Source organism: Alosa sapidissima, chromosome 11 (assembly GCF_018492685.1).
Source record: "Alosa sapidissima isolate fAloSap1 chromosome 11, fAloSap1.pri, whole genome shotgun sequence".
Taxonomy (NCBI): Eukaryota; Metazoa; Chordata; class Actinopteri; order Clupeiformes; family Clupeidae; genus Alosa; species Alosa sapidissima.
Window position 1 is genome coordinate 31,063,261 of NC_055967.1, and position 24,027 is coordinate 31,087,287.

At 44.8% G+C, this 24,027-nt stretch overlaps 1 protein-coding gene across 2 annotated transcripts in view; it reads left to right on the forward strand.

Moving 5' to 3' along the window:
* The first annotated feature begins 2,006 nt into the window (after positions 1-2,006).
* Positions 2,007-24,027, forward strand: part of lrrc4ca (leucine rich repeat containing 4C, genome duplicate a) — a 65,141-nt gene continuing 43,120 nt past the window's right edge. Inside the window, exons 1-2 of one of the 2 annotated variants that reach the window (XM_042111287.1) lie at positions 2,007-3,725; positions 7,885-7,888. The gene's annotated coding sequence lies outside the window, so the exon portion shown is untranslated. The remainder of the gene's footprint in view (positions 3,726-7,884; positions 7,889-24,027) is intronic. The other variant, XM_042111285.1, reaches the window with a different exon arrangement.

The following is a 24,027-nucleotide window of genomic DNA, read 5'->3' on the forward strand; positions in this document are numbered from 1 at the left end:
AGACCTTGGCCTGAGCGTATCTCTGTATCACTAAAGATATATGGAGCAAAAGAATGGCCCCAGATGTCACCCTCAATAACAAGTCAATAACATGCCCCTACTGGAGACTCACAGATCAGAGATGACAGTGGCCCCATGAGACAGGACTTAGTGTGTGTGTGTGTGTGTGTGTGTGTGTGTGTGTGTGTGTGTGTGTGTGTGTGTGTGTGTGTGTGTGTGCGTGTGTGCGTGCACGCGCGTGCATGTCACATCTGTACAGAGACCACTTTGTGTTTGTTTGCTGCTATGCTCCGGTCTGCTGCTTGACCTCTTGGTCAGGCCCCTTATGAAAGCAAGGACACCAGGACTGTGGGACATAGAAGATTTATGCCTGGACTCCTGAGGTCTGGGCAACCTAAGGGATACTTCTCAAGGGCAAGCAAGCCAGCGTTCGTCAGCTAGATGAGAGCAAACACATCTGCGTTGTATACATCCCGATGTTTCCGAGCCAGTGTCGCACACAATGAAAGAGGAGAAAATAAAGAAAACACAAATCATTTGCTAAGAAAATGAACTCCCCACTGTGTGAAAGGCTGTTAAAAGAAATGGGCCATGCACATTTCATTTAATTGGTAATTCACAGTTTGTTCCATAAAACAGTGTCTGGGTCTGTGGTGTGGTCAGACCAGCAGGCCTGGTGGCTACAATGAGAATTGAAATGAGTTTTATTGATACAGGCAAACAAGGCTTTTCAATCAACAGCTCTTTTTTTTGTCACTTTCCCCTCGGGGAGGTGGGTGTGAGTGGTGGGTTTTTATGAGTCAAGCTGTGGACGTGGCGACGTCTCACCGAGATCAAAATTTACGCCTTAAGTAAAGCAAGGTGGTCGCAGGAGAATCACTGGAGAGTGCTAAAATGAGATCCTTAAATCCAGACCATTGGCTGAGACTGTCATAACAAAACAGCTGTTCTAATGGCTGGGGACATGCCATATGTTTCTACCTCCTGAAGTACCTGAGGTGTGTGTGTGTGTGTGGTGTGTGTGTATGTGTGTGGTATGTGAGTAAAAAAATCCCTACGAGATGTCAGATAAGGCTGAGGACTTCACGAGGAGCATTATGTGAGATGGCTGCAGTAATGTAGTATAGCTCTCGAGCATGGTGTTGGTGAAGAAAAAAGACAAGAAAAAAAAGAAAAAAGAACTTTGTAAATCTGTGTAAGCAAATCTGGCTCAAGCTGCTCATAAATTCTCACCTATTTCAAGCGGCACTAAATTAAGGGGCCATCCATATTGTACCCAACTGGAGAACATTTAGCCTGCCATTTTAATAGGTCACAATGACTCTGAGTGCTACAGAGGTGGTACATGGGCATGCGGCCGACAGAGCTGCCCTTTAGTGTCCGACAATTACAGTCACTCAGTGGACGGGGGCCTTTCTGCATCTTCAGCTAATCCTGGAGAGATGACAGGCAAATAGGTGAAGGAGGAGACAGGGCCAGGGCTGCTGTGCTGTTATCAGATGCTGACACATCGAGGGCAATGGAGCTACCCCACAAAAAGCAGTTAGGGCTTTGTAGAGGATGTGTGTGTGTGTGGGGGGGGGTGGGGGGTGGTGGTGGGGGGGGGGGGGGGGGGGGGGTTGGGTGACAGTAAGTACAGTGTACACAGTGACAGCTAGTATGTCTGTGAGGATGGCAGCATCACTGAATATTGTGCCTTTCCTCCTTCTGTTCCAGTCAAGATCTGTAAAGATAAACGGAGCATTTAGCAAATGAGTCAGAGAGCACCACACCACACTGCAGTAGGAGTGGTGTTTGAAAGATTAGTTGTTAGTATTTGAAAGTTGTCCATGTGTGGTCACAGGACACGGTTATGTCACTATGGATGTTATAGCGTCGGTAGGTGGCACTCGAGACCCTTTTCGCGATGCAAAAAGAAGACTCGACTCCTGCTCTCTCTCTCTCTCTCTCTCTCTCTCTCACTCACTCACGGTAGCACACACACTCCTAAATACACGCACCACGTAACACACGCGTACCCATATTCATGCGGTTACCTCGACAGCTTCTTTCATGGCATCAGGAGTTTTGCCATTAATCGGCATGCACCTTGAGGTAAAATAACGAGACGTTCATGGATTAAGGAAATTCTCCCATTTATCCAAGTGGGACCTGTTACTTGGAGGATAGGCTATTCAGTGAAAGCTACAGGGAAAGCAAGAAACGCGTTCAGTCTCCTGCACGGACTGCAGCGTCTATGACGGAGTAGCCTACAAGTCCAACATTTCCTTCAGGAGACGCACACAGACAAATTCGGAGAGTGGAAATCTCTGCGCCTCGGTCTGGGACTGCCAGAAGGAAACCTCACCACAATAATCTTTTGGAGATACAGTACATGCTCAATTGAAATGTTTCGCAGTTAGACCATATTTGGCTTGGTTTAGATCATCAGAAACAATGTGGATCACTAAAGTCACCATATATTGACTGGTTGGTTTCCTCTCAATAGACTTCACTTACGGCGGTCCATCACCCTGCGGTCCTGGGGTTGACCAGTGGATTTGGGCGTCCTGAAACCGGAGATACCAGAGAAGAAGCTATGGGGGAGAATGCTTGGGCGCAGTGAGTTAGAGATGGATGCTCAGACAAAAGCTGACGGAGAGAGCCTCTGATGAATGCCCACGCTGACACCGTGATGGGTCTACGCAAATGATAACTAAAGGAATCTCTAAATATGGTTGTTTTTTAAAAATAGCTTTACCTCTAGGCTATATCGCCATTACTTGCTCGAGAGAAGACTGTGGTGTTACAAGTTTACGCAGCATGTATTCTTACATTTCATTTTAAAAAAGCGTTTGTCAAGAGGACCTTGGAGTTCTTCATCACTGGCGCTGATTCATCTCTCCAGAAACAGACAGAAAGCCGTCCAGGCTTTATTCCCTGTGTTGTGAATTTCACTGACCCAAACGTGAGATTCCACACCAAAGGTTGACCGGAACCCCATTTAAGGACAGAAAAAACGCGAATAAAGGGATCTGGGAATCCGCACCAGGTTGTGAGTTGAAATCTAATCAGATTGGCGGGGTTGAACTGGGTCGAAGACGGATAAGAAAAGTTGGAACCATGGCGGAGGAATAGTACGAAATATTTGCCTCTCTTTTCTCCTTCGTTCGATTGAATATCAGAGACCCCACGAGGTAATCATTAGCCATTCGCCGGTTTTAGACTGTGTGATGATGCGCCGCAGTTTGGGTGAGGATATACAATATGCAGATATACGTTGATATATTGAGATATGAGGCATGAAGCATCAATTTGGAAAGAAACAGCAAACCCTCTGCGTCGTTGGTAATAGTAGTAAAGATCACCAGGACAAAGGGTGTAGAATGAATGTTCCTCGTAGCACCACGGGCTTACTATTTGTTTCATAAAGGCACTCGGAGGTGTTCCTTCTCACATTCTAAGTGAAGAAACACATGCTTGGATGGAGCAATTGATCAATCGGCACGTCCGTCTCAAAGCTTGCACAGCGAAACATTTCATGAGGATCTATCGTCACCTATACCTGTAATATTTGGGTTCCGGATAAACAGTACGTGGTTTCGAAAGAGAGACAAACTATTTTCAAGGAGCCTAACACATTTACTGGAGAATTGCGGATGGATTTTGGTTGCAGTTGTCGAGCGGAGCAAACTGAAGACCGGCGCCTTTGCTTCTGAGATTTCCACCACTCACTCGTCTTTAAAGTAAGACACTGCTTTTTCCCCATGTCAATTCACACCTGTCTGAAGGATTGATACTAAATCCTATGTACTCTATTTCTGCCCGTATTGAATCTGATTGCAATTCAATTAATGTGCGGTGGTTGTACATTTAGTTCCATTTTTGGATCCTAGAAAAAGGATTTAGACGTGAGACGGGAATGGCAAGGGTTCGTTCGTCTTTATATGACATAGATCAAGCTATTTCCTTAAAACTGCTTTGAGATATTGAATATTTGACTCATGAGCAACGACGTTGCGCTGCATGCGTAGCCTACATGCGCCTGTATGCGCCTCTATCTCATGAAGTAGCCTATGTGTGCGTTTGTGTAGGCTGTGCGTTTAGGTGTGTGTGTGTGTGTGCTTAAAAAAAGAGAAAGGGAGAGAGAGATTAATAAAGTGTGCTGGTTATAGCCTATATGAGCATTTTCCCCTCTAATGTATGTTTTGTCTCTCCCCCTTGCTGTATGGAGATCTTGTAGGCTATTCGTTCGAAATCAAACTGCCTACTGGGTTCACACGCGTCAGTTGGAAGCTGATTGTGTGCTGGTGTCTGAGGGGGAGGGAGGGCGAATGAGCTAGTGCACCTTGTAATTTGTGCAGGTACCCTAGCTGTGCTGTACTCATTCTGGCTAGATAGGAGGGAAAAAACGATTTCCTACTCCTTGTGTGTACCCCAAAACAGCTGAATCCATTGATGTGTTTTTCATAGCTTAGTTTTCACGGAGATGGCAACACATAAAGCTCCCTAATGAGTTACCAGTCAGGGTGCATACAAAGTACATCCTTGTACCCTTGTGGGAATGTGCACCAAAATCTATATTACGGCATTTCAGTTATGCAGTGACCAGCCCGGTCGCTTTATAGGACCCTGGACATTAGATGATTCAGAGCTGCAAAAGACGAGTGGCACCCGATCTCTGTACTCTGTACAGGGGAACTGTTCTTTATTCGTGGTGCTGAAATTGTTGAAACCGTGCTGACACATTGCGCTGTGAACAGACCAAAATGAGATTGTGGAAATAGTGTTACTCTGTCAGTGTTACTTCTGTTCATTATACAATTCAATCGTTCTCCTTTTCAGTTTTGTTCAAGGTTTTCTTTTCTTTTTTGTCTATCTGTCATAACGGCCTCTACATTTTTAGAACTTGTACTCTTACTTGTTTTAATGAACAACTAAATTGTCTAATTTGAAGACTAATGACGGTACCACTCACTCCATCACTGACAGTATACACTCTGTATGGCTTTTTAAATGTGAGGATTGGAGGGCTCTAGGGGCCACACACACACACACACACAAAAACACTTGCAGCGAGAGAGGAATATATGTTATCCCTTTATATGTCTAATAACGCTGGTGCACTTTTAAAATGGTTTATTTTTGAAACTTTCAGCTAACACGTTAAAATGTTGGGTTGTTTTGTGTGTGACGTTGCTAGATTTATGATTTAGTAAGATGCCATTTGATGTTAATCATTCAAGACTTTTTAAAGATGATCACAATATACACAACATTTCACAAGTTCCTACACACACAAAAAAAGAGAGAGATAGAGAGAGATACACACACAGATGTACACAAACACACACACACACACACACACACACACAGAGAGAGAGAGAGAGAGAGAGAGAGAGATTTGTGTAGCTAAATGCATAATCTGTGCTAAGCAAAATAGATCAGGACTTTGAAGTTCAATCAAGGATACTGAGATAGGGACATGCAAGTAAACCACTTCGCTCAGTTCAAAGAGAAACTCGTTTAGGCTTCCTTGATACACCAAAAGGACAGCCACCCACACACACACTGCCACCTTTAGGCAGAGTTTTCTTAAGCCTTCAGATGCTGTTATGACGCCCAGTAGTTCAAAGGCAATGCAAGTGTCTTCTTCTTTCCACAGAGTTGAGAGTCATAAATATTTGTCGCAAATATGACACACCATATCTTCATCGAGTCACATAGAAATAGTCTAGCATACATGCCAGTGACATTTAAAAGGAAAAAAAAAACGAAGAAAATAAACTTCTAAAGGAAAACTATTGGTCTATGGTCCTACTTGTCTCATTAGGAGTTCTTTGATTAAGATTATACTGAAAGGAAGTTTGCCCTGGCTCCCTTGTTGCCTGGTTGTTGTTATTAGTGCTGTGCCACTGTTGTGGTGCTGGTGATTAGTATGCTAATAAATGGCCAGGCCACATCAAACGAGAGACTGGCAGCCATTTGTTTATTCAGAAGAGGGGCGTCTATTTGATTAGGCCATCTGACAACCTTTGTTTTGGTTGTGAAGCTTTGTACACCCATTCGTTCAGGTCTGAAACAGCCAGCTGCCAGGGGTATGCAACGTTGCTACTTTCTCGGTGTCCCATAATGAACAATATATTTACTGCTATGTGGCTATTTTGCAGCCAATGGACCCTTTCAAGAGAGTTCCATTATCAGCATCATAGTTGGCCCCACAAGACTTCCTTTTTAACATTCCATATGTTATCTTAATGCAGAGGAAGTAGATTGGGGCCCAAATAGAACGTTCAAGCATTGTTTTTGTTTACCTTGTTGAAAGGGTCTATACATTGCTAAATACTCCCTTTCAGGAAGGTGCTTTTAGATAGCTCAGATTGTCATGATCTAGTTTGTTACTTTGCCACCTGAAAGAATGTATGCCTGTCCCCCAGTGGAGGCGAGTGCATATTTTCCACACTTGGTGGAGAAAGAGTGGTGCTGGGATGATGGAGCGATATTGCCTTGGGGGGACAAATTAGACTGCTCATTTCATGTTCTCCTCCTGTCAGGGGCTTTAGCATGACGAATCCGCTCCACATATCGCCCAGATGACATTTGTTTGTTGCGGAGTGGTGCAAACTGATGGGTGTGTGTGTCTGTGTGTGTGTGTGTGTGTGTGTGTGTGAGAGAGAGAGAGAGAGAGAGAGAGAGAGAGAGAGAGAGAGAGAGAGGCAGGCTGTGCAGAGACAGATAGGCTTGGCGTTCAGTCATCCATGGCTCTCACTCAAGTTTACCTCTACACCAACATGCCCCCTTGCTACCCCATTTTCATTTTCCTCATCTGTTGCTTGTTTTTTTTGGGTAAATATCAGGCAGCCGGTGTTATAATTATGGGATGTAATCTTCTAAAACCAGAATGAGGTCTAGAGTGAGCAGATTACCCGTGAGTAATTACCCCAAGACAACACTGTGTTTGCTCAAAGTACTAACCAGGACAGCAGAAGGTCAGATATGAGTTTTTCATTTTCATTTTTTTAGCCATCATTTTTTATGCTGGCCTTGAATGGGAAAATGACTTGAATGGGAGAAGCCAGAGAGAGAAAGAGGAGCTGTTGGGTGTGTTTTGTGTTGTGTGCTGTGATGATGGTGTACAAGAGGGAGGCTTGTTTATCTCATTACTCAGGTGTGACAGAGACGGGGTCCTCCGTGCCTTGTGTGCAGCATGGAGAGAGAGAGAGAGAGAGAGAGAGAGAGAGAGAGAGAGAGAGAGAAAAAGCTGGCAGCACCCAAGCAGGTGTCGTGCCGGGGCCCAACAGGGACGTCTCCACAAAAAGCGCTCTGTTTCGCCTCACTGCTTGCTGCCGCCACCAACTCAGACATCTATATTTGCGGCATACGTTTACTCCCTCTCATCTCCTCCTCCTGTGTCAACCACTGGGAATGTACACTCTCTTCAAAAGAGATTAGCTGGTCAAATAGCAGCCACGGTGACCAAAAGATGCACGGCCCCATGACAAGCATTCATCGCCCGCCACAAATTGCCTCTACTGCATTAGCCAGTGACCCCTGTGCGCATAAGGACTGCTCGACTGTCCCATTTCTAATGAATGGGATTAATCCCCTTGAAAAAGCCCGGCATTAGGACGCTATTGACATTCTGCTGGGAGCACAAGAAGGGTGGGGTGGGGGATGGGGGGGTCTTCTATCAATAAAGCAGCTGTCCATCAATCTTTCATCTTTTTGGGAACACAGACGGTCTTGTGGGATTTGATTTGGCCTGAAAAGGAAATGAAACTGCTTTGGCGGTGTCTGCTGTTATCTGCACTCTCTCGGCATCATCTCGGCGTCATGCTGTGCACGGCACTGGGGGTCTCTGACGGAGACAAGGACATAAGTGAAGAGTTAAGACATATATGGGAGGGGGGTGAAGGAGGTGTGTGTGTGGGGGGGAGGTGGGGGGGTGTAAAGTGAAAGTATTTATCATCTCAAAGTCGTAAAGAAAAGAAAAAAAGTCAAACAAAAGAAGGTAATAGTTATCAGGATCTAATACTGAAGTGAAGTAGGCATCAGGATTTGTATGCACCTTTCAATACAGGGCCGGCGTTCCATACCAAAGAAATTATCGTGGTACTGAGGATTACCATGCGTGTGCCCGGAGTGAAATGTATTTTAAAGGAGAATTCCGGTGTGATATTGACCTAAAGTGTATTGAAACATGATACCGAGTGTGAACGTATGTCTCATAGCCCATCTCGACTTGTCCCCTGCACTCCAAAATCTGGCGCTAGTTAGCCGATGCTACCAACAACTTTTTCAGTAGTGGTGCTTCGGCATCGGGCTAGCCATGCAAATAAATCACTGTTTTACACCCATTTATGAGGCTCAATGTATCTCCACACTTCATTGGTAGACTTCCTAGGGCCCTGACATTTAAAACGAGACATTGAGAACTTTGAAAAAGCACTGGTAGTTTACTTACAAGACGATTTATACAGACAGTATCTTCACGAAGTTTAACGTTTGCAGCCATCTTGAATTTAGTCACGATAAGTCGAGCAACGAGTAAGAATGAACAGGTATGATAAGGGATCAGATTCCAAAAATAATTCAGTGGAAATGCATGGATTCCAGTTTCTTCCAGTAGCAGCAACTGGAATCCATGCATTTCCACTGAATTATTTTTGGAATCTGATCCCTTATCATAGCTGTTCATTCTTACTCTTTGCTCGACTTATCGTGACTAAATTCAAGATGGCTGCAAACGCTAAACTTCGTGAAGATACTGTCTGTATAAATCGTCTTGTAAGTAAACTACCAGTGCTTTTTCAAAGTTCTCAATGTCTCGTTTTAAATGTCAGGGCCCTCGGAAGTCTACCAATGAAGTGTGGAGATACATTGAGCCTCGTAAATGGGTGTAAAACAGTGATTTATTTGCATGGCTAGCCCGATGCCGAAGCACCACTATTGAAAAAGATGTTGGTAGCATCGGCTAACTAGCGCCAGATTTTGGAGTGCAGGGGACAAGCCGAGATGGGCTATGAGACATACGTTCACACTCGGTATCATGTTTCGATACACTTTAGGTCAATATCACACCGGAATTCTCCTTTAAAGCTGTCATATTCTATTGAACATCTTATTTGATTAGTTGACAGACAGGTCAGTGGTATGTCTCTGCGTGTGTGTGTAGGTGTGTGTGTGTTACAGAAAAAAAGAAGAAAAAGTTGCGAAGAAAAGCTTTTTTCTGGCTGCTCTGATGGCATGCTACCGTGTCTCTTAGTGGTGAGAGAGAGAGAGGGAGAGAGGAGGGGGTGGAGCGTGAGTGTCTGTGCGTGTGTGTGTGAGAGAGAGAGAGTATGAGCTCTATCTTGCACTTTAGCGCAATTGACTTTGCGCAAATCGCTTTGTGGGCGGATCTTTCTATTTTACCGGCGGGATAATGACTGTTGCACCTGACGCAAATCTAAAATGGGGTGGTCTGTAGTAGCTACATTGTTCATGGGTGTGGTTTGGGCGTAACATGCAATAAACCAATCAGAGCGTCATCTCACATTCCCTTTAACAACAGGCACGCTTGTTCCATTGCTATTATGATGGCGGATTTGCCAGGCGCAGCCAGGAACGGTTCACAGCGCTATAGTCAGTTGGGAACAGTTTGCTATTGATTTTTCCTCTTGACAAAATGTAATAAAGAAATGTCACTTTCCGATGTTTTGGCATCACTCTCACTGAATTACGAGGTTATGAATGCATGGTGATATTTTTGCAATGAAATCTAACATTACTATAGACAATGCAGATCTGTCAGATAAGCTCTCCTCTCCCGTGCTGCTGCTGGGGCATTTGGGTTAAATGGCATCGGCATGCAGTTCAACATCATTGAGAATCATCTCATTAAGTCCACTAATATTTCCTAATTTATGTCATCAACACATCCGTTATTCGTGGAAATGTGTTCGCTAGATTTATACCTATTTTTTCACATCGGACACCACACTGATTTCCCTCGTGTAGCAATATTTGTCCTTGTAATTATGTATGGTTTGGAGAAATGGGAACTGCGTCGTATAGAGGAGAGGAGCAAAGTGCATTGCACAACACAGGCGCCCAAGCAAGCGCTCCTGCAAGTGTAAGCTACGGCTGTACCTTACCAACAGGCAACTCAACAACGAGAAACAGTTTCCAAGTTGACCTAACTTTCCAACTCTGCACAGTATCCCATTAGCTGCATGACAGTAGGCTATTTACATTATTTTGTAAACATGTTATCATCAACTTAATGCACGCACAACTTTTGTTTGAGCAGGAGAGAGAATAACACTGAATGGACGCAGCAACTACAGAAACTGTAGCCAAGGCTACTTGCTGCTTTCTTTTACTATGGTTGCTGGTTAACAGCACATAATAAGCTTATTTAAGCGAATTCACAAACTCAAGACTTCAAGGCCATCATGGATATAAAACGTTTTTTGAAAACAACGAAAGGATGGAGGGAACATAGCAAAGTTTGGAGTTATTTCAGATGGGCTACAACAAGGTAGGCAAAATTGTGGTGCTTGTCAAAACCTTAGCGCAGCTGGAATAATGCTTATAGGCTGATGTTAAAGCGCACACAATGTTTAAAGCCATACACAACGGTAAATTGGAACAAAACTAAAGGTAACTTTAGCCTTTATAGGGCTGTATAAAGTTGTCCAAATTAATAGGTAGTAATTAGGCGTTGTTGTTGTAAAGATATTGCATGTACAGTAGATGTACTATATAGGCTACTAAATTTTTAGTTGACCAATGCACGAACAAAACTGGGAAACGGACAAATATTATCAAGGCTTTGAATGTTTCCATCTGTGTACAGGGTGTCTGTAGATTCGCTGTGCATAGCATTCATTCATGCAGGCCTGTGGCCATGCATGCGCCCTTAGAATAGCATCTGAATTTGCGCCACTGACTTTAGACCAGGAGGACCAGGAATTGTTTTCTGAAACTACAAAATATCAACAGGGACCGTTTGCGCCGGAACACGCCCCCTCTTTTCGCTGAAACGCCCCCGTGGGCGCACATGTACCTGTGGAGGGAAAATTACAATATGCGCTGACTGCAAAATAGGAAAGACAAAAGTGTGAGTATACAAAGTCAATTGCGCTGGTGTGCAAGATAGAGCCCTATGTAAGTGTGTGTGTGTGTGTGTGTGTGTGTGTGTTTTGTGTGTGTTTTGCATATTTACAGTTCATTTCAGGCAGAAAATTCCCTTCTGACATGATCATCTTGTATCATTGACATGCAGTCATGCCTCACAGGCTAAAGATTGATTCAGATCATGGAGTTGCCCAGAGCACTTGGGTGTGAAGGAAGCCTGAAGCACTGTCTGCCATACACTCTGCAGTGGATGGCACGCAGTGTATTATCAGATGCACATGTGAATAATATGGACAATAATATGCTTGTGGTGAGGTGGGCAGTGAAGTAGATATGAGTCAGGGAAGTGGCCCTTACAAGATAATGACTAAATTAACTTTGTGTGTGCCTGTTTGTGTGTGTGTGTGTGTGTGTGTGTGTGTGTGTGTGTGTGTGTGTGAACATTTCATATCCTTTCATGCACACTGCACACATGAGCTGCTGTAAAATATTGCATCAGGTGACCTGCTTGGCATTGATCCACATTGGCTTCATGGGGCTGCTATATTATGGTGGGGAACATGGAACTTCAGTTTCCTGCTGGCCTCTGGCCGAATATCTCACCCCTACACACACACACACACACACACACACACACACACTCAACGACCCCCCTAGGCCCTGCCATTTATCTCCCTCCTCTGTACCGATCAGCGTCCGATTCCAAGGATGAGCGCAGCACATTCCCGCAGACTATGGATTAATCAATCAGCCCAGGCTCCACACCAATCAATCTCCTCCAGACCATCAGCCGACATCATAAAAGGAGCCACTCTGACACGCCAGACATGGGGAGACATGAATCTCTCTCTTTCTCTCTCTCTCTCTCTCTCGCTCTCTCTATCTCTCTTTATTTCTCTTTCTCTTTCCTTTTCTCTGCCCCCTCTTCTCGTTAACCTTGGGGCATCCATGTCAACATCGGGGCAGCCTTACTGCAAGGGGATGAGCAAACAAACATGGGGAGAAGGAATCACGTAAACAAATATGCACGACGCATCTCAGAGCTACGCGCATGATTCCTTCCCCATTCGCCTCAGTAGAAAGTGATGGCCTGGATTATACTTGGCACATGACTCACAGGTTGGCATCACCCCCCCACCCCCGTCAGCTGTTGACCGCTGACTTCTGGTTTAAAGTGCCTCTTGAGTCTTGGGTCTTGTGGCACAGCGACGTGTCAGGCGCAAATGAACCGGCTCTTTTGAGTGAACGGTTAGAGCTCGGCTCCTGTCTGAGAGCCAAGACAGAATAGTACTGACCATGAGGGGAATGTTGTTGAGCTGATGTCGTGCATGCAATGTAACCAATCACATGTGATGACAGACTAGGACCTTACCATGAGGTTAACCCTTAAAGGTGTAGGTTTTTGAACATTCTAAGTTCCGCAACAATTGAAGGTTCTAAAATTCTATGTTGAATTCAATGAACCCAGATATTCTTTAGAACGTTCATTTCTCAACATTCCCGTCACACCGGTGTGACTGTACTCCTTTAAGGGTTAAAAGAGTAGCTAGTGGGCAGTGCCAGTGGGTACTGAGACTACTGACGTCTGCGAACAGCAGAAAAGAAATCAGACAGTTTGCTAACCTTCCAAATGGTGCCAAATGAAGGGCTGTTTGGGAGTCGAAAGAGCCAGCTGAACAGAGCCAAAATATCTGGCTCACTGAAAACAGATAGAATTGCCATTACTACCGTGGCAGGGTGGCAGGCAGTTTGTGGCGGTGGGTGTGGAGGGGTAGGGAGGAGTGGTGAAGCTAGCCTGGGCTGATGGGGGTGGACAGGCTGTGGAGGTGGTAGAGGTCATTGTGGGGAGAGGAGGGTGTGTGTGTGTGTGTGGGGGGGGGGGGGGGGGGGGGGGGTCACATGGTCTGAATACATGTGCGTTGTTCGGTTTGGATTGAGAGTAGGGGTGGGGCGGGGTGTACTCTGGACCTCCATGACCACTGCTGCACCTGTGAAGCATCTGTTTCGAGCGATATGCCAGCGACTTACCATATTAATTCCCGCTGCTAAATTGAAAGGTTAAAGCGGCCAGGTGATGGGCTGTCTCTCACCTGTTCCCTGTGCCTTTTTAAAGCCCACATTTAATGGAGGTTGAGTTCAATTGTTTCCCTCATCATGGGGGCCAGGACTGAGGAAGAGAAGGGGAAAAAAAGCATAAGCAGGCCTGTGAGTAGGGAATGTTAATGAGGGGGACCAGGAAGAGCCTGGCGTTTAATAGGTTATTTGAAAATGCAGGGGGAAACCGAAGGGTTGCTGTGGGAGTTGATTGTTCTTATCTGAGTTCATTAATGCAATTTCCTCTCACAAAGAGCCTGTGCCGAAGCTTTCAAGCACAAATAATGAGTGAATCAGTCAGGGAGAGGAGAAGAGAGGAGTAGAGAAGAGAGGAGAGGATAGACAGGAGAGAGAGGAGAGGAGAAAGGAGGAGAGAGAGGAGAGGAAAAAGAGGAGAGGAGAGACAGGAGAGAGAGGAGAGAAGAGAGGAGAGGAAGTCCAAGGGGGCCAGTGTCAGAGCTGACATCACCTCCCCCATTGCTTAACATGGACAATGCTTCACATGGACTATTACACACACACACACACACAGACACACACACACACGCACAGCATAGCATTTTGTTGCACTGGGTGTTTTGATGGACATGAAGTCGTTTTTTGCAGAGCAATGGAAGTGGGATTGAGGCGTTTTATTCCAGGTGTCTTGTGCCAGAGCAGAAATACGGTACAGTGGCTCTGATTGTTGTTACGACAAACCTGAGGCAAGTCTTGGCCCTTGAAAAACTCCCCAAAACATTTAAAACTTTCATTTGGTTTTGATTCATACACAAACTCTCTTTGTGCTATCAAAACATATTCAGGCTTCCTCTGCAGATGCTCCATGCAGTGCATTTGGCCTAGCTATTAAAATTGTTTGACTGGAAGTGAGTCATTTTGGTACTGAAGGGTTAAATGGCTAGAAATATATATATTTTTCCAGATATATGTATCATAATTTGTTAGCATATGTTTATAGTATAAAGCTCTGTGTATTTGTCTATGAAACCAGCAGCCTATAATTTTTCAGTCCCAGTAATTTCACTAATTGTTCTCAAGAGACTTAAAATTACTGACCTTACACATGATAGCTATCATAATATTACAGCATCATGTAAACACAAACAGTCCCTGATAAGTAATTCCCCAGGGTGGTCCTTTGGTTTAGATGAGATAGGCTAAAAGAAATACTGTATGCTCATAATTAAATATCTCATTTTAAAGCCTGAAATATTGACATGACAAAACTTCATGTGTGACTGCCACATTAAAGTCATAGATAATGGCAACTGACACTCAAATCCCCGGGATTCTCTGAGATGGGGCTGGAGGATACCGAGAGTTCTTACCACTAAGACTGTAAAGTGGTCATTTTTCATTACACGTCAACCCAGGATGTCATGCCAACTTCAGACCACTTCCTTGCCATCCTTGCCTTATCTTTAATGAACAACAGCTAACAGCTAATGTTGCGCAATAGTAGTGTTCTTATTGGCCTCTTTTCTCGTTATTATGCCACAATGCGTCCTGTATAAATGATGCTCAGTCCAGCTGGGGCTACCCAAGACACTGAAGCACTTTCTGTGTAACCACTCTGAAGAACCAGAGGTCTGAGACAGAAATGCAGAAATGACTAAGAAAAAGAGAAACTGTGCAGTTTCGGCAATTTCTTCGCTGCTTTCTCGCTTTTTGCTCGCAGGTTTCTCTGCAGAGCTCCCCCTACAGCTTCAGAGTAGATATTTTACGGCAATCTGTCAGTTTGCCGTTTCCTCTTTCCCTGTTCCTCCGACAACGGTTCACTCGCTTTCTGCTTCTTTTCGCTGGCTCTGCCATGACGGATGTCTGAGAAACTCCATCACTACCTTGTTCTAGCAGGTGCCTGGTGTGTATGTGTGTAGTGCAGTAAAGCAATTCATTACATCACGAGGCTGCGAGACTTTCTGTCTCTGAGGCTGTCGGCCCGCTGGCCCAAAGTTGCAGCTAAGGGTGTTTTTTTTTTCGCTCACAGGCGCTAGGGGGAAGTGAGACGGCCACCATTCAACCCGAAAAAAGTAATATAACCATTTCAATGACTCCGAAGCTGTTCAGTTCAGGTAAATTAAGCTAAAAAAACTGCATAGTTCCCCTTTAAGACCGTGGTCCTGTGGAACAATGCTATGTGACAAATCATACTGTTATTTTACTAATTGTGTAATAAAGCAAAAAATGGCTTGCAACCATTACGTGCACAATGTCCCATAAAGGGCCTGTGTTGGTTGCCTCTCTCGACTGAGAGATGCTTTACATCCATTACAGGAAAATGAGAGGACCCATCAGTGGGGAGAGCGCCAGTCTCATCGCCAGCGACACCGATTCAGAGCGATGTGATTTGTGCTTTTCACAAGCCCAGTGAGAATCAGCAGAAGGATGCAGCCTCAATCGTCCGGAAGTCTGGCACGGCTCGGCTCGGCTCGGCTCGGCGCAGCCTGTGCAGAGGAGTGTGACGAGATGTGCGTTAATGGCCATGATCTGATGAGTGCTGTTGTTCGTTATTGGGCCACGGCGGCGCGGCGCGGCATGGCATCTGAGCCTAGGTGCAGCCCAATCCCCTCAGAGGCATATTGCCTAGTCTGTACATTAGTAGAGATGTCATGTACCTGCTTGTCTAATGATATACGCTCAATACCCATGAGGCTAGCGCTCTCTCGTTCTCTCACTCTCTCGTTCTCTCTCTCTTTCTTTCTCTCGTCCTCTCTCTCTCTCTCTCTCTCTCTCTCTCTCTGTGAGGTGCAGTGTGTGTGTCTGGCAACCTCTTGTAAGCTCTCATCAGTATTCAGGAAAGACCAGTAAAGATTCTAGCAGAAACTAGAACTCCCCTCCAGCATCCCCACACACAAGCAGTGTGCTAGCCTAGAATCCTGGAAGTGACCGATAGCACATCCCCTCCCTTAAGTCTCCACACACAAGCAGTGTGCTAGCCTAGAATCCTGGATAGTGACCGATAGCACGTACCGTCGTACCCTTTCTTAAGTCTGTTGCAGACATGTAGTGAATGTGAAGTGCTCATCTGTTTGTCTCTCGTTTCCTCTGGTACTATCGCAGGCTTCACCAGAGGAAAGTCTTGCAAATCAGCTCTCCCCGGTTAGCCTAGAAATCTAGACGCGCCCCTAGCGGCAGCAAATTATATTTGCTGCCAGGGCTAGTCTAGCAACTCTCCGTTGGCTTGTGAGCTCCAGAAATCGAAACTTAATCTTTGAAGTTGTGTATAGAGTCGTTTGGTGGGCTTAACATAATGATTGATGGCAGAGTTGCAACGGCTTGGCTTGAATTCCCTGCTACTTGAAAACAAATATCCTATTGCGTCCTATTGCGTGCAGAGGGAATGAGAAAGACAACTGATTATCCCGCCCCTCGGACTGAGCACTGCGAACGGTGAGTGCCCAGACCCTACATTTTAATGTGGGTCTGGCTCGCCAGGCTACTCCCCGGTAACACTTTACGTAAAAATCAGTATCCACAAAGCATTATAGATACACTCATAAAAAGATTATGAAATATTCACAGTGCCTCAGAAGTCTATATAGCCATTCAGAAATGTAAATGACTGTGTTCATAAGCTGTTACAGTTTGTTGCATAAGCCCTTACAGCTTGAAGTATCACAATGCATTTCCAACCATTGTTTATCTCCTCGTAATGGCAATGATGACATCAGTTACGCAGGGCTTAACGTTTCAGACATCGTATGCGCAGCAATTCAGGCGTGGGTCTGACTGTTGAAAAAAAAATATATAAACAAATGAAAAAGATATTGATTGTCTGAAAGCAGAACTTCAGGCACATACATTTTCACCTGATGCCGACAGTACAGAGGTTAAAGGAATTCTATATTATAATACATCTTCTACTCTTGTTTTTCTCATCCTTATATAACCCTCTGTAGGAGGAGCCGGAGAAACCTGCAACCACTCTCTGTACCTTCAGTTACTCTTTTGCCAACCCAAGCTGTTTTCACCTCCCCAACTATTCATCACATGGGATAGGTCCGATGAGAGCCATTAGGGGAAACAAACACAAGCTCAAAATACACCAAAGTCGCCAAAAAAATGAAACTTGTACAGTTAATGAAACCCAGGTTTTGGCAGCAGAATGATGCACATATCTGTATCCCATTTTCTTTGGAGGGTGTCTCTCTGCATGCAGCACATAGATGGGGCCTGGTGAGCCTTGTGTCTGGTGGACAGAGGTACAGCTGTATAATCATTCGGGGGCCTTCAGGGGTCCTCATTGCAGGGGCGGAATGACTAATGCTCTGACCTCTTCACACGGGAGCAGTGAGGAGGCTACAGAGATGTAGAAATGCAGGCAGTCTATTCCTTATGCGTGCACACACACACACAATCACACACACACACACACACACACACACACACACACACACACACACACACACACACACACACACACACACACACACACACACACACACACACGCACACACACAGAGAATGTGCCATTCTGCCATTATCTGCTCAGATATATATTTTTATTCTGAATGGAGAGCATACACGGCGTACAGCGAAAATAGGTATAGTTTCACAATCGTTCAGGAGCTTCCTTGAGGGGGTAAAGGTCACCTCCTCATCACAGAAGTGGAATGACAAACTAGGGAGAGTAGCAGTGGAGAGAAAGAGAAAGTGGCACCTAGGCATGCTAAACTACAGACCCCACTCTCTCTGATTAAAACCCAGCTCTGCTCGGAAGAATACTGTAGCATCCTGCTACCGTGCACATACAAAAAGAAGAGAGATAGATCTGTTTCACATTTTGACACAAGGTTGTCTTCTCTTCAGTCCCCCCTGATGGGTGAGCGGCGCCCATCCGTGTGCTGGTTGTCCTGGGGTGGCGGGTGTGCCGGAGGCTGGCACAATGTGAGGTATTAGTGTTATTTCAGCCCCAGATGATTATTGAGGTGTATGCATGCAGCGGCAAGTCTCCTGCTGCCTCGGCCATACCCCGAAACCCCTGTGGGGCACAAATGTACCCTCTGCTGTGAGCTGTCTGCTAGCCTAGAATTGCCACTGGTAAGGAAAGAAAATATTCCGGGTGAGGAAGTGGATTTTCATTGTATCAGCCTGGTGAGTTTGTAATTTGTAAGGCTCACAGGGTTGTTGAGTCGTACCCACTACAGGGCATTCTAGTCTACTCTGTCTGTTTAACATTTGAAATGTTATTTGAAGAAAACCAAATGCAGTAAAATTGGAAGCAACTGTTTGAAATTAAGACTGGTCTAATTGCATACTATGTGCCTGAAACTAGAGCTGGCCTTCACAGATGTCCTAAAAAAAACAGTTGGGAAGAAAGAAATGCTTTTTGTAGCCTAAAGATGTGCTTGGCTTTCCATTGCTTAGCTCATAACTTCCACTGTCATATTCTGTTTCATACCATTTGAGGCGTGAGGTCAAGGAAGGAAAAAACAACTCAAAATGAAGGCTTCATGAAATAGAAGTCAGCTAAAGTGTACCCACCAGTGAAGATCGCCGTGCCATGGAGCAGTGCACAAATTCATTCTTGTGATGTGTGCAAAATAACTCATTAGAGACGATTGAAAAAATAGCTTGCAAGAATATCAAGGTGCATTTTAAAAGGGAACGGCACTTTTTGATCAGCCGAGTTCTATGCTCTGTTCAGCGGGGGTCATGTGTTCGTTTTTGGAGCTGTAGCCAGGAGGAATTGGTGACATTTGTCTAATTAGGCAGTTCCTCGAGTCTCCGCTGCGCTATACTAATGACCCAAATACAATTAATTGCTGGATCTATAATGTGAAACCTTTACTGATGGGATGTCATCAGTGATGTGTGTGTGTGTGTGCATGTACATATGGGTGTGTGTGTGTGTGTGTGTGTGTGTGTGTGTGTGTGCATGTACATATGGGTGTGTGTGTGTGTGTGTGTGTGTGTGTGTGTGTGTGTGTGTGCATGTACATATGGGTGTGTGTGTGTGTGTGTGTGTGTGTGATAACTCTGATTCCCTTCTACACTCCTTTTCTATCCGTCTCTCCATCTGGCCGGCCACAAGTAGGTGTGCCACCCATACGAGCCGTGGTTATGCTCTTAAGTAGGTGTGCCACCCATATGTACGAGCCGTGGTTATGCTCTTAAGTAGGTGTGACACCCATACGAGCCGTGGTTATGCTCTTAAGTAGGTGTGCCACCCATATGTACGAGCCGTGGTTATGCTCTTAAGTAGGTGTGACACCCATACGAGCCGTGGTTATGCTCTTAAGTAGATGTGACACCCATACGAGCCGTGGTTATGCTCTTAAGGCTTCCTGTTTTCCCTGGCTTTCCACTCACTCTCTGGGGTGTAAGTTAATCTATCTATTGAAGGCTCTGTGATAGGGCATACAAGGGAAACCAAATGAGGAAGGAGGGACAATGCTCTGCTGTTTTGCCTGTCAGTCACATTCAGACTTAGGATGTATTGTTTGTACAGGGAGGTGGGTTGAGGGACAGAACACTGAAAGTATTTAATTTGTTTTGTTTGCTTCTTGTTTCAAAATGACCAGTCTCTATCTGTATTGCTGACTGATCCCAGGGTGGTTCATAGTGATTACTGAGCACAGGAGCCTACCTTGCTCACAGTAATTATAGTCTAGCCTGTGGTGTGTGGACGCTCTCGTCAAGATAATTTGTGAGCCCTGGCTCAAGAAAGAGATGGGGTTTTTTTGTCACCACTACTGTATTTTATAATACACAAGGCCGTTTTTCTCAGGGATTCTATTGTGACATTATTGTCACAATAGAATCCCTTATTATTATAGGTGCATTACAGTGCACTTATCTACAAGATGTTGTGATCACTTTGAGGTCAAGACTGTCAGTTGTGACAGTTATGAGAGTGACATAATTTGGAGAAAACTGATGTCATACTATTTCAGCCCTAGCAGCTGAACGTCTGTGCAAGTTGTTAGCTAGCTTGCTTAATAAGCAAAGGTAAGTTTATAAATGCACAGGTGTCTCTCTGAAATGGTAGCAACTACACTAAATAACCTGCTAGTTAAAGGAGAATTCTGGCGATTTTTCACAAAGACACTAACGCTACACTCTGGGGGCATGAACATGGGGGCTCATGAACATGCCCCCAGGGTGTAGCACTGTAGCTGCCTGGCTGTTGGCTGCAGCAACTCAAGTTACATAGAACCGATTGTTTTAGTTTTTTTCTCATTACTGACAGAACTCGGTGACCTCGAGAAACAGAGATCTATGTGAAAAATTTCTGGAATTCTCCTATAACGGTCACCTGATGCTATTCTTACATTAGCAATGTATCTAGCTGATGTTGAGCTTGAGATAAGATAACACGCTTTTGTTTATCAAACTAAATGGTTCTGTATTTAAATGCATGTTTTTAAATGCATGTTTGTGTTCCTTATGTATTCTTGTGGATGATTGGGGGCTTTGTGGTTCTTGATATGTTTTGAGCTGCAAGATTTACATCTATCTTCAACACAAACAGGATTTGTGCTGGTCTGTAGCTTTAGGGTTTGATGGAGGATGAAAGCGATGGCGGTGGCATCATGGTGTGGTATACAGTAGCGCTTTCTCCACAACAGTGCAAAGCGCAGAGTGGGTGAGATTCTCACTCCTCCCACCCCCGGCCCGCAGCTGACTGCAGTTGGCACCTGTCTTTATAAAACCAACCAGAAAGCAGGGTCTGCCAAGGCTCTCTGGCTTAACCCCAACCTCACCCGCCGTCTGTTCACAGTCTCCCCGATGCACTCTCAGGATAGAGCCAAGGCAAGGCAAGTTTATTATCATGGTGCATTTCATACACAGAGGCAATGCGGTGTGCTATATACTGTATCACACATGGACAACATAGGCCTACGGCCCACGGGCAGACTCTGGCCCGCAAACTACTTTAATCCGGCCGGCCTGCAGCACCTTCGGGCAGAAAACAACAACAGAGGGCGACAATTGAAGTTGTACTATGTAAGCGTTACTCTTTTTCACTGTCCTGAAATGGCAGGTTTAACGCTATAGCGCAAAACATTCACTGACATTTAAATGGATATGGGAACTAATAGAAAAAAGGACTGCAAATTGTGAAATGGAAGTGTTTTGAGTGTCACTTCAAAACTAATATTTCAAGAGCGTATTGCTGTCAAAGAATACAACTTAACAGACATTTCAGTACGAAGCATCCAACAAAGCAGTCCACCCCTGCTTTATATAAATAAAAGAATAGAAACGTGAAAAGAACACATATGGACAAGAGAAAGAATTAACCAACATACTCTACATACGGTACAATTGAATGACAGCACAACAATAAAAACAAAGTGTGGTTTCTGCCATGGAGATCAAGGGAGGTTCTGCAAGCAAGTTTGCATGAAGCTACAAGAGCCGCCCCTCTCGCTCTTGCTCTCGCTCTCCCTCTCGCTCTCACTTTCACTCTTGCTCTCGCTTTCTCAAGCACAATTGGCTGAAGAGGTGATGAAGCCTGAGGGATCCGACAGAGCCCCAACACAGGGTTCATCCGAGCGGCTCGTGCTGCCTCTCTCCAGCAACCTGTTGCAGCCTTTTGTTTGGGGCTGCTCCCTGAGGGGAGTGTGTGTGAGGATATCGCTGATCTCATAGCATTGCATGCCGTGCACGGCGCTGCACTGCACTGAACACACAAAGCCCAGAGAGACAAGCGTAGCTCGCAGCAACCAGCGGGAAGCTCGGCACAGCTTGAGCTGTTGGCCCAAAACCACTTGCTCCTCCTCTACTGCTGGGGTTTGTTAATTGGAGAGGGATCTGACCTCACCTGAAACATCCACAAACTGAAGACTGTCTCCGGAACCACACTGTGCTAAAAGGTGTTTTATTGTTGTCTGACAGCAAACTTGCACTTAAGATTTTGTGTGTGTGTGTGTTTGTGTTTGTGTTTGTGTTTGTGTTTGTGTTTGTGTGTGTGTGTGTGTGTGTGAGTGTGTGTGTGTGTATGTGTGTGTGTGTGTTTGTGTGTGTGTGTGTGTGTGTGTGTGTGTCTGTGTCTGTACAGTATGTTTCTTTGCCTACTTTTGAAAGTGCAGAGTTTGACTTCTCTCTTAAAGACAGATGAGTTTTTAATGAAGACTAAGGACAGAGTGACTCTAGCGTCGCGACGTCTGCATTTCCGCGGCAACCACGGCCCACTGACGAGTCGCTCATTACATCCAGTTAGGAACGGCACCTATCAATCCGCAAATGAGCCGTATAAGTCCCATAAATTATTCCAAAGGCGCCAAACGTGCACCCATAAGTGTCAGACATGCAAATGGAGCCGGGAATGGATGACTGGAGTAAGCTGAGTACGCAGATGAGGGCTTTCAACTCTCCCCACAGCCCCCCTTAACAACCCCCCCCCTCCCTCTTTACCCCAAAGCTGCTGCCCCTCCCCATCTGGCTGTCCGTCTGCTCCCCCCCCCCCCCCCTCCCAGAAAACATCCCAGGAGATGTGCCCCCTCTCCCTTCTTCTCCCCTCAGAGTTGGGGACAAGAGGACTTCCCCCACACACAATCCTCCAGGGGTCCTGACACACAGTGGGACAACTCGCTGCTCCAAATAGAAATGGAGAGGGAAATATGTAAGGATTGTTATCAAAGGATCATTATCAAAGGATCTCAAAGGATCATTATCATTAAATAATGTGGAGAGAGAGACTTCTAGTTCCTAGTTCTTTTCTTCTCTTCATTGTCCTATTCATTTCTCTTTCCACTTGGTGCTTGGGTTAACCAAGTGTCTAGATGTATTGGCATGATAGCACACCTTTATAGAAGCCGATGTGCTGATGCGTTGGTGCCATGTTCTATTTTCACTTAACAGACACATGAATAATGCATTAGAGAGCAAGTCTGGTTGCATAATCCTGCACCTTTCCATAGCGCTTTCTCATTTTGTCATCACTGTCCTTGGTATAACCAAGTTACATTATAACAGGTGTTTTTTGTTGTTGTTGTTGTTGGTTGTGCTTGCTTTCGTCTATGCAGCCGTTTATCATGAGTGACAACATCGTTACTAATATGTAACAATGACTAAGCAAGCACAAAGTGTGAGTTTTTGCTGTTACGTTTGTAATTTAGATAAATAGATAGATAGATAGATACTTTATTGATCCCCAGGGGAAATTCAAGGTCTCAGCAGCATACATACAACACAAACACATTCTTTAACAGCAGAAAGAGTAATTAAAGTATATAATATAAAAACACAACTAAGCAGTAAGGACAGTAGAAGATAAAGAATATGCTAAATATACTAAAATACAAATTATACTAACACTTAATACAATATAAAAAAATATACTAAAATACAAATTACAAAAATACAAATTATACTAACTAACACTTAATCTAAATCTAAATCAATTCTAAAAACAGTATCCACATAGTGGTGATTAATAAATCAGAGGCGCTGATTTGTGAACCGTGCTCTATTTAACCATGTAATTACAGAAGCAGTAATCTTACATGGAGTGTTATACGGTATTTTCACTTTTTTTCATTTGTTGTTATCTCGTACTTTGGCTACGACCTCAGCACCTGAGGCTCGTGGCAAAGCGGACTGACCTGCCACAGTGGTTCGTGAGAATCTCCCAGACCACAGATGCAGTCTCCACACAGCTATGTTACCTCCGGGCGACAAGGCCAGCATGTGATATGACGTCTGTCACTTACTCCCTAGTCACGATCACAAGTTGATGGCGTGTAAAAAAGCCAGAGGAAAGCAGACGCGTTTAGGTCAGATGTCAGCTGACAGAAGTCTGTCCTGTTTTCGCTAGAGTTGGAGTGGGCATCTGTTGGCAACTAAGAGCCTGGTTTGCCCAGAGTGACACTGAGGTCAGTTAGT